This window comes from Piliocolobus tephrosceles, chromosome 6, assembly GCF_002776525.5.
Source record: "Piliocolobus tephrosceles isolate RC106 chromosome 6, ASM277652v3, whole genome shotgun sequence".
NCBI lineage: Eukaryota > Metazoa > Chordata > Mammalia > Primates > Cercopithecidae > Piliocolobus > Piliocolobus tephrosceles.
The window spans coordinates 12530890-12542543 of record NC_045439.1 but is presented as its reverse complement, the minus strand read 5'-3'; the positions used below and the strand labels follow the sequence as shown (position 1 = coordinate 12542543).

Below are 11654 nucleotides of genomic sequence, written 5' to 3'. Positions count from 1 at the left end.
AATTGTTTCCCTGCCTACAACCTTTCATAAATCACTGCTGTTCTCAACGTGGAGTGTGTTCATCCCAAGCCTTCCCAAGCATTCCCTTTGACTTTATTTTAACGTTCTTCTTTTTTGTTTTTAACATAAATGGGGTAACACAGTACATATAATTGTATCTCTTTTTTTTTGCATGAAAAGATCCATCTTGAGGTCCTTCTAAGTCGGCAACTGTAGGTTTATGTCATTCTTTTTAGTGGCTGCAAAGCATACAGTACCCCAGTTCCTCCACAGTGTCTAAACCCGAGGCTTGTCAATTATACCTTGGTAAAACTGGGGACAAATGCTAGGTGTTTGGTTTTTTGATTTGGTGGCTTTTTATTTTATTTTATTTTTTTTGCAGTTACAAACATTTCTGCAACCATCTTTCTGCCCGACTCTTTGTGTCCATGTGCACATATTTCTCTAGAACTGACTCTTAGAAGTGGAAATGTTGAGACTGACAGCATATCTATTTCACATTCTAATGATACTAGCAAACTCCCTTCAAAAAATGGATCCCAATTGACACTCACATCAACAATGCATACATGTCTCTTTCTTTCCACATTCTTGACAGCACTGGGTGTTATTAGACTTTAAAAGTTTTTTGATACATCTAATCATCTCAACCTTCAAATCCAGCTTAACTCTGATTAGAGTGGGTACTTCTAGAAGCCCTTAGAGAACAGAGCTTTGGAAAGGGTGCACGGTAGAGAGATGAAGCTCCAGCCTCCCAGAACAGCAGCTGGTAGCTCCACTTCCTTTTCCTTTTCCAGGGAAGGAAAGTCCCTCCCAAAACCCTTGGTCCTGGAGTCACAGCCCAAGCCCCTCAGCAGTTCCCTCAGAAGCAGAGGGTCTCCCGGGTCAACCAGAATCCCCACCGAGGTGGATTTGCTTCTGGCAACATCTCCAGTTTGAATGTGATCCCAGGCAATACTTAAGGAAGCAGCGCCCTCCTGTTCTCTGAAAAATGCTGCCTGCAAGGGAGGACATGCACTTGGGAGAACTGGAGAATTACAAACTCAGTTATGCACAGTGAGACCAGGAGAGTATGAAACAAAGTGTATGCCCTGCAAGAACCACAGGTTTTGGAGGTGTTAAGAGTGGCCTGCTGGGCCCACAGAGGGGGCTGCTGGAGCATCGGGGGTGCTCACCTCTTATTCCACTTCCTCCCCCCCAACCCTAGACTAGAAGGAATCTATTTGGAGAATGACACTTGGAAAGAGCTTGCCATTTGTGTTGCCTAAAAAGATCTAGAGAAAGGGACCACAGGGCATTTCCAACATTCAAACAGCGTCCATTCATCCCAGATTCTGAGGTCCTTCTGGTCAGCACAAGGGGGGTGTGCGGGCAGATGGTCCATAGACACCTGGGATTGTGTTTGCAGACTTTAATCTCCTAAGAGCCCAGGGATGGCCTCCAGGTCTTGCTGGCTTGCCTGCCTTCCTGTTTTTATCCCAATAGGCCTTATACAAAGACTTTAAAATGACTCATGGAAAAAGCCAAGCTAGGGAAGAGGGCTGGAGTCAGCCACCAAGTAGAAGACAGTGGGAGGCCCACAGGGACGCTCATCAGTGACCCAGGAACCTGAGTGGTCTCAAAAATGCAACCGCAGGAAGGTCAGCACAAGGAAAGTGGGTGCTGGGGGACACAGAATGAACGCTTACTGGAGAACACCCTGGGAAAGAGAAAAACACTGGTGCTAAAATACATCCCCGAAATGGGCATGGTATTTAATTTCCAACCTGCTTCCATTTCTATGCACTCAGACATTCTTTCCTCTGATGACGAAGGCGGAGTAGGTTTTATTATTCATATTTACAGATGCCCAGAGAAGGGGTGTCCTCCCAGGTAGCACCCCTGACCCAGAAGCAAGGGTCCTTCTCTCAGTTTCTTAGGAACTTGTGGGCCTTATTTGCCTGGCCAACTATTTTGCATTCTTCAGGGCTCAAATCAGCCTCCAGAGCTGTCCCCAAGGCCCCTACTATCAGCCCTTCTGCTTGTGTCCAACTGACTCTCCGTGCCATGTCCTGTCATTGTGTGCTGTGACTCTGTCATCTTCTGGCTACACAGTAGGTAAACTCCTCTCCCACCTCCTCCACCTCCCTTGGCCTGGCCTCTCCCACCCAGTGTGGCTGAGCAGAAGTTTGTGGAATAGCTGGATGGGAGTGTCAGTAGACGCTAAGGGACAACTGGACAATGTCACTGCAACCCTGAACCCAAAGTAAGCCAGGGTGCCTCAAATGTGCACCACCTGCCTGGCAAAACCACCATGGGGTTCTGAGGATCCCAGTTCTACTCAGGAAAAGGAGAAAGACAATCCTGGGATCCAGGAGGAAGGTGGAGGTGGAGAAGGAAAAGGAACCGGGGTCTGGAATGCCTCAGACGTGCTGCCACAGGGAGGGAAGGGGCAGGGCAGGGCAAGGCAGGGGCTACCGGCCTAGGCGCCTTCCAGAACGGATAGAAGGGCTCCTTACATCGGAAGCACGGAGGCCCCGAGCAATTCCAAGGGCTCCCTCTTGTGGCCATTTGAGGCCAAAGCGGAGTGTTCAGAGGTGAATCTTGTATTTTCCTCTTAGCCAAGGGTGCAGAAAATGGGTTCAGAAGAGAGAGGAGGAGCACTGGTCTTGGAGTCAGGACTTGTGTCCTGACCATGCCACTAATTCACCAGCTTGCTTTGGGCAAACCACTCCACCTCTCAGCCTCGGTTTCCTCATCTGGTTAATGAAGTGGTCTGCCTGGCACCATGGTTCACGCCTGTAGTCCCAAAGATTTTGAGGCCAAGGCAGAAGGATCACTTGAGGCCAGGAGGTTGAGATCAGCCTGGGCAACATATCAAGATCCTGTCTCTACATAAAAAAAAAAAAAAAAAAAAAAAATACATGTTTACGTAATCCCAGCACTTTGGGAGGCCAAGGTGGGTGGATCATGAGGTCAGGCGTTTGAGACCAGCCTGGCCATTATGGTGAAACCCCATCTCTACTAAAAAATACAACAACAACAACAAAAATTAGCTGGGTATGGCAGCACATGCCTGTAGTGCTACTTAGGAGGCTGAGGCATAAGAATCACTTGAACCCAGGAGGCAGAGGTTGCAGTGAGCCAAGATCACGCCACTGCACTCCAGCCTGGGCAACAGAGTGAGACTCCATCTCCAAAAAGAAAAATTTAGAATTAGCCAGCATGGTGGGGCGCACCTGTAATCCCAGCTACTCAGGAGACTGAGGTGGGAGAATTGCCTGAGCCCATGAGTTCGACGTTACAGTGAGCCATGATCATGCTACAGCACTCCAACCTGGGTGACAGAGCAAAGCACTGTCTAAAAACAACAAACTAACAGGGTTGGAATGAGATGAATGACTCCCACAAATGGGAGTGCTGGGATAAACATTCTGCACGTGTTACTTTAGCCTCTCCCAATGACACGGCAGGACTTTGGCTTTGGGATGACAATGACATTGATGGGTTGTTCCTGTGCTTAGCTCCATAGCACAGGCCAGCTCTGGGCTGAGCACTCCACATGTGATGGCAGGCAGGTGCCACACACAGAGGAAGAGGCTGGGGGTCAGAGAGGTTACATGACTTACCCTTGGTCACCCAGCTGGTGAGTGGCAGAATGGGACCTGAAGCTAGGTTTATGGTTCCAGAGCTCCCCACTCTCCTCACCCATGGTGTTTCTCATGGTTTCTAAGGTCCTTTTCATCTCCAGCTATCTGTGATTCAAGGTGTCTGATGAAGAAAAGAGATTCACAGGAGAGAGTATCGTCTTGGCAGGTAGATAAGATAGAAACCAAAGAGACAGTTGACAGGACAGTCAGGTCTAGAGCAACCTCACAGACAAAAAGCACGGTCTTTACAGGAGAAGAAATTGTGACCACCACTCAATTAGCCATCAAAACTGTTTTCTGGGCCACTAAAGAGCATGAGAGAGGGCACCATTGTCTGAAAACACATTGAACTAAATAACAGACTTGTTAAATAAACTTTGCAACTGCCCACACTAAGCTTGCTGCCTCTGAGCAGCCTGGAAGTTCTTGAACATCCATCCATTTATCCATCTGTCCAACCATCCATCCATCCATCCATCCACACATCCATCTATCTGCCCACCCATCTCCCCATGCCTCCATCCACCCATCCATTCAATTGCCACTTATCTACTTATCCATCCAATCTGTCCATCCAGTCATCCACTTCCCCATCCAGCCGTCCACCCACCCATCTCCCCATCTCCCCATCCATCCATCCATCCATCCATCCATCCATCCATCCATCCATCTATTTACCCATCCATCTAACCCTAAAGCCAAAGTAAGCAAGGGCGCCTCCTTGCTTACTTTGTGCACCCTCATCTACCCATCCATTCATCCATCTGTCTGTCCATCAAACATTGCTGAGCCCTGAGCTACTGGTGCCTTACTCTCAAGAGCTGCTAATTAGATATTATGTGTCTCAGACATGTAGGCCAAAAAAGCACAGAAATGTGTTGCATTAATTACCTATTGCAACAGATTGCTTAGCAGCTTGAAACAACAAGCGTGGATTACCTCACACAGTATCTGTGGGTCAGGAGTCTGGGAGTGGCTGAGCTAGGCTCAAGGTCCCTCATGAGGCTGAACTTAAGATGTTGACTGGGAATGGAGGATGTGCTTCCAGAATAGCTCGCTTACATGGCTACTGACAAGAGACCTCAATCCTCTACTGGCTTTTGGTTCAAGTCCTCTCAGCTCCTCGTTACATGGGCCTCTCCTCAGGGCTGCTTGAGCATCCCCACAACATGGCAGCTGGCTTCCCCTAGAGCTGATCCAAGAGAGAGCAAGGAGGAAGCTGCTGAGCCTCTTATGACCCCATCTCTAAAGTCACAGGTGGTCACTTCATATCAATCTGTCCACTAGGAGAGTCACTAAATCCAGACCACACTAAGGGGAGGAGTATTAGGCTCCACTTGTTAAAGGGATGAGTATCACAGAGCTTTGGACATACTTTAAAACCACCGCATGTGTGGAAGGTGCTGAGATAGAGTGTGAAGGATACTGAGAGGCAAGAGGGAGAACGTGGCCAGTTCTACCTAGTATAATAGAGGGAGTCAGAGAAGTAAAGCTCTAACGAAGCAATAATGAAAGAGCTAAGTTCTATCCTAGACCTGTAATGTGACCTTAAACAACCCACCATCCCTTTCTGGGTCTCTGTGTTGTGGAAATAAATTGGGACCATCCGAAGGAGATCAAACAGAGACCATTCATTGCGTGCTTGGTATGGCAAGGGAATTGGCCACTGTCACTTGCATTTGACAGAGACTCCGAGGCAGGCAGGGTGACGGGAAGCATCATAGTGGAAAGGGAGAGGCCTCAGGTGTGCCCTGATTAGAGGTTGTTGGCATGGCGAAGCGGGAGGTGGCTAGCTGGAAGCCAGACATCCTGTGATTTCATTAAGAGCATATTTGGCTTTCTCTCATTGGTGTTGAGTTGGAAGCAGTAGTCAACAATAGGGAAGCTGACCAGGATTGACCGAGCCCTGACCATTCTGGGCACATTGCCACAGAGGTTTGGTTTGGCTTCCTGTGCTGCTTGCTGCAGAGATTGTGGGCCAGGGTTCTCTTTTCCTACACAGGCAGGCCATTGTCTGTTTGTCCATTTGGGGTGCTCCTCTGAAAATCAAAGGTTGGTTGGCTGAGCTCTGAGGTCCTGCGCAGCCCTCACATTCCGAGGATCTGGCTTCTTCACCTGGAAATGAGGTGTCCAGAGATGGAGATGTACTGGATGGAAAAAGGACTGGCCTGTCTGACGGGCTGCCATGCCAGAGGTGAGGCCTTGTGGACAAACTAGAGGTGAAAGACAGGGAGATGCCTCGAATGGACCCTCCTTCCTGTGGGCACTCCCAGGAGTTTCCGATTCTCAGCAACCCACAGCATCCCAGCATCTTTGACTCTGGACCTTGAAGGTTACAGGTCACCTCAGGCGACCTCCCCAGTGCACACATCAACGCTTAAATCTGCATTACTGTCTTCTCCCCAGCTGGCAGTCTTATTCTTGCTTGATTACCTCTGGAGACAACAAGCTTACTCTCAGTGGAGGCGGGGTGTGACCCATCTGGTCTGGCACATGAGGTGGCTTCCAAGAAGGCTGGTACAGGTGCAGCACGCTCAGCCCCTGAACACCCATCCCACGACATCCTCCCCAGGCTGACCGTGCCCTTCCCTCTTCCCCCGTGCAACAGTGACTGAGGATTTGCCTCAGGAAGGCCCCTGGCAAAAAGAGAGGGGAATGTTAGACGGGAACCCAGCTTTTTTCCAATGCCACCTCCATAGGGAAGCCTTTTTATCAGATTAGCAATGGTCAAGAGGAAACAGGACACAGGACTGGTAAATTTTGACTTGGAAACGGAGATGAGGAAAAACCTGTAAGTGCTCTTCAACTGTGATGTCATCGTTATGACAGCACAGACCTCCTAGTGTCCCCATCTCATCTGACGGTCACCATCACCCTGAAGGGCATGGCAGGGCCCCTCCTCCCAGGTGTCCCCTCTTAGGGTGTGACTCCACCACCTGCCTGCTAGCCCAAGCCTGCAAGTCTCCCTGAACTTTTCTTCTCCTTTGTGCCCCCATATCTGACCCTATAAAGTCTGTTTCCTAATGGGCACAGGAACCCATCCTTCTTGTCCCTCCCCTGCCACTGTCGTGCAATAGTCATGCCCAGAGGCTGAGGCCCAGCAATCTGGGCTAAAATCCTGGCACTGACACGAACAAGTTGTGAGGCCTCTGGTGCCCGATCCCACCTTGTTAAGCTCATCTCTCATTCTCACAGCGTCCCTTCCCCACCATCCAGCAGGATGAAGCCCCGCCCACCCGCCCTTCCTCTGTTCCAGCCTCTGCCCCATCAGCCTATCCCTCAGATTCTGTCAAACCCAGCAGCCCACACAGAGGTCGGTGAGCAGAGGACTCTTTAGCCTAGCTCTTCTTGAAGGAGATAGAGGGGTGGGGGCTTGGTGAATAAATACACCAAACAGGCTGATGATCCAGGTCCATTCTGCATGGAATTAAAGTCACATGCAGATGGAGGTAGTAGCCCTGTAGGTAGGCTGCTGGGGTTTGTATCTGGCTCTGCCATGTACTAGCTGTGACCTTCAACAAGTCACTTCGTCATTCTGTGCCTTAGCTTCCTCATCTTAAGATGGGCTGCTAATGGTATCTACTCACATGTTGTATGACGGGTGGCCCTTCCTAGTGTGGGTGGGCATCATCCATTCTGTTCAGGGCCTGCACAGAACAGAAAGATGGAGGGAGAGTGAGTTTGCTGTCTGCCTGTGACTGCTTGAGCTGGGACATTGATCTTCTACCCTCAATGCTTCTGGCTCTCAGACCTTCAGATCTGAACTGGAATCTCCACAGTGGGCTTTACTGGGTCTCCAGCTTGCAGATGGTGCACTGTGGGACTTCTCCAGGTTCACAGTCATGTGAGCCAATTCCTTCTAATAAATCTCCTCATGTATGTGTGTGCACTGTTGGCTCTGTTTCTCTAGAGAACTCTGATTAACACACCACATGCTTAGAATAGTGGTTGGCACATAGTAGGTACTCAATATTACTATCTTACCTGGTTCCATAAGTACCCTCCCACTGAAAAGGTGTTCCTTTGTGTCTCACCTTGGAAGTGACAGGGCCACCAAAAGCAGACCTTGCATGTTTCTCCAGGGGGCCTCTCTGGTCTCATCTGGTGTCTATGAGCTCAGTTGCACCAGGGACTCCAAGGCCAGGCCTGTGGGATGCTGAGAGAACTGGCCTCTTAGTGCTGAGTATGCCAGGATCCCTCTGATGGCTGCCATCTGCAGCCTCCTCTAGGCCCCTGCTGGCCAGGAGGTGTGGGAAGCTCTGGGTGCATACCAGTTTTGGGGATGAGGCTGGGATCAAGGAAAAAAGTAGGTCTGCTTGTCTGGTAGGGTCTGCCTCCCAACTCTACATGACTCAGTTTAATTCAGTTATTTCCCAAAGCACTTCTGAGCCCCTACTCCGAGCCAGTTGGACTGCCAGAGCCCCAGAAATAAGCCAGGCCCAGTCCCTATTTTTAAGATATTCTGCAGGGCCTGGATCTTTCTGCAGATGGGCTTCAGGGGTTTAAGAGGGGGCCTGCTGCCCCAGCCCACCCAAGTCACAACCACAGCTGATCCCTCCAACTCATCTCACATTTTGGTCTTCAGCGAGACACTTGCTTAAAAGAAAATTTTGCTTCCTTTTTTCTTTTTCTTTTTTTTTTTTTTTTTTTTTTTTTTGAACAGCCTTGGAAATAGGGCTCATATTAAACGTGACCTTGACATACGAGTTTGATTCTGACAGTGAATGAGGGAGTGAAAGGAAAGAAGGCATTCCAGGTAGAGGAAAGAGCTTAAGCAAAGGTGCGGCTGTGTGCTTCTCAGAGGAGAAAGAGGGGCATTTATTGAAGATTTGCCCAGAGCTGAGTGTGAGTGAGCACCCGGATATTCAGCTCTCATGAGAGTCCTGCAAAGAGGATGCTATTATCCTCATTGACAGATGAGGCTCAGAGGCAAAGTAAAGGTCAGGGCATAGACTTGGGAATTACACCCAGCTGGGAGATTTCCAGCACACACGCACTTTCTACTGCCACAGGCTACTTGAGGGGAGGCAGACTTCCAAGCAGGTTTCATGCTGGGTGTGGCCAAGACAGACACCAGTTGCTGGGCTTGAGTTAGCATGCTCCCCGGTGTTGGAGCAGGCTCACTGGGCAGAGTTGGGCTAACAGGGAGGGCTTGGGGCTGTCATCATTCATGGCTACACGGACACGGCTCAACCATTTATAATTAGAGTTATAACTTAAACAATCAACAAAAAAGACTTGATAAGTACCTTCACCTCCCAGCATACACACATCACATCTATTATTGCCACAAAGAATTGGTGACCAAAGGAAGCGGGTTCAGAAGCCCGGCCCTGTGTTAAGGTCCCGTGGGGTCTGATCAACGTGGAAATACCCCGGGAACAGATAGATCTATTCTGTGTCCTCCCAAGGCCTCTGGAATTCCTAGGATATTCATCTTATAAAGTGGTTGGTGGGAAATAAGCCATGAAAACAACAGAAACTTGACAGGTAGGTAAGTAGATAGATACGGGGACTGGATGGATGGATGGATGGATGGATGGATGGATGGATGGTGGATGAATAGATTATACATACATATTCTCTATATATTCTCTCTATATACATATTCTCTCTATATACATATTCTATATATATTCTCTATATATAGTCTAATAAACCTCCTTGTGTGTGTGTGAACTGTTGGTTCTGTTTCTCTGGAGAACCCTGATTAATACACCACATGCTTAGAATAATGGCTGGCACATAGTAGGTACTCAATGAGTATTAGCAAATATTACTATCTTATTTATAAGATATATATATATATGTATATATATATATATATAGAGAGAGAGAGAGAGAGAGAGAACATAGACAGGAAGGGAGGGGGCCAGACTTGGAGTTGCAAGGATACTGTCCCACAGTCTTGCCTAGCTGGACAGGACCAGGGTCAGCTAGGAGCAGAGAATGGACCAAGATGAGGCAGAGCTGCTGCTGTCAGAGCCAAGGGCCCAGAGGCTGCTCTGTGCAGAGGCTTCATCACCCTCCAAATAAAGGGTTCGAATGTACAACTAACTTCCCCAGGCAGAGATCTTACTTTGATCAAAGCTGTAAGCCCAGAAAGTGCTGGCACATAGTAGGTGCTCAAGGCGTAATTTTGAGTGAATGTGTGGAAAAGTTTGCCCACATCCTAACTGGGTTTTGTAGGCAAACTGTCCTCCCAGCTGCCCCAGGCCTGGAAGAAGCCGTAAGTGTGCCCCAACTTGAAGGGCAGGTGGTATCAGGAGCACTGGCTTGTGGGGCCTGAGGACCCAGGTGCAAGGCCTGACTTTGCTATTAACTGAGAGTTCAGTTCACTGTATACAACAGCCCTCTGAGGTGGACACCACTATCCCCATTTTACAGACAAGGAAACTGGGACCTCAAGAGATCAAGCCACTTGCCCAAGGTCACAGAATGTGGCAGTCTTAAAACATGGCCCCTCCAAAAACATTTTTAAAAGAAACAAAGAAAAAGAATTAAAAAAAAGAAAACATGGCCCCAAAGTTCTTTGACCCTCTTCCCATTGAGAGGTGGGGTCTACATCCCTTCCTCTTGAATCTGGGCTCTGTGACTGCTTGACTAAGAGAATACTATGGAAGTGATGTGGTGCTGGTTTTGGTTTCTAGGCCCCAGTTATAAGAAACTAGCAGGCTCCACTTCCTGTGTCTTGAGATGTTTACATTTGGAACCCAGCCGCCATGCTGTGAGGAAGCCAGGACGCCACAGGGAGAGGCTGCTGGAGCTGTGCCTGCAACAGTCCAGCTCAGGCCACAGCCAACAGCCAGCATCAAGGCCCAAACATGAGTGAGGAGGACTTTGAGACGGCTCTGGTCCCGGCTGTCAAGTCACGCCCATTCTTTGAGTCTTTCCAGCCCCAGACATTGCAGATGGAGATAAGTGGCTCCCACTGACCTTTCTGAATTCCTGACCCGTGAGTGCCACTGAGTTCAGGGAGGTTGCTACAGCAATAGTGAGAGCAGTGGGGCCATGGCTGTAAAGCAGGTCTTGCTGACCCCAGAACCCATCTCTTCTCCACTGCCTCAGTTTACCTGGAACATCTGCACCTCAGATGCACTGCCCGAGGTGATGGGGCCCTTGAGGGGTGATTCAGCCAAGCCTAGGAGGTTCCTAAATAACATTCCCAGCTGCTCCGTGGGCTGGCGCATCTGTGTAGGGCTGGCCCCTAGGAAGAGACAGATGGGAAGTGTCAAGGAGCTCCCTGAGCTCAGATGGGGGTAGATTCTGATCTCAGATCTGCCAACTTCTAGCTGCATGAACTTGACCGGGTCTCTCTGGGCCTCAGCTTCCTCCTCTGTACAGTGGGGTTACCAAGAAGGACCCGATAGCCTGTTGGAGGACTCTGTGTGTGAGACTGAGGCCCTGTGTGCCTCCGTGAAATGAATGTTATCAAAGCTCTTACTGGGGCTTGAAAGTCTCGGAGCATCAGCTCAGGATGGGCCAACGTTCAATGGGAGGGTCACAGGCCCCAGGGCAGGGCTACGCGGGAAGGGGAGATTCAGGCGAGGTCAGAGGTCCTGAGCAGAATGCTCTCCTGCACTGTGCCAGCGAGCTCTGTGCGGGAGTCAGAAGCCGGGATCCCAGCGTGGAGCTTTTAGACTTTTTTGGGGAGATCATGCTCCATATATTCCTTTCAAATGAGATCACCATGTGACAGGATTGAGAAAAAGAAAGACAGTGACTCTCCAGCTCCTACTTTGTGTCTCTCTGGTCACTGTTAATTAATATTGAAATTAACATAGATTTTAATTATTTTAAAATTAATTGTCTTAATATTCCAGTAAACTTTAATATTGTTAACAAAATTTAATTAATATTGAAAATACATTCTGTAACTATCTCATGAGCTGTAACAGTGAAATGTAACAGTGAATTTGTGCATTAAAAGTGTTAATTCTGTTCCATGTCAACACTGAAAATATCATCATTTCTGCATCCCTGGTTTAGCATGTCTTTAAAATTTTCTTATTGATATATAATAGT

At 48.7% G+C, this 11654-nt stretch overlaps 1 long non-coding RNA gene across 1 annotated transcript; it reads right to left on the bottom strand.

The window, feature by feature from the left end:
- Window positions 1-337: 337 nt before the first annotated feature.
- Window positions 338-4807, bottom strand: LOC111538179. Its single transcript, XR_002730248.1, has 3 exons — window positions 4569-4807; window positions 3609-3750; window positions 338-998 (listed from the first exon to the last, which is right to left on the bottom strand). It is a non-coding gene; the product is annotated as an uncharacterized LOC111538179 (long non-coding RNA).
- Window positions 4808-11654: the final 6847 nt, after the last annotated feature.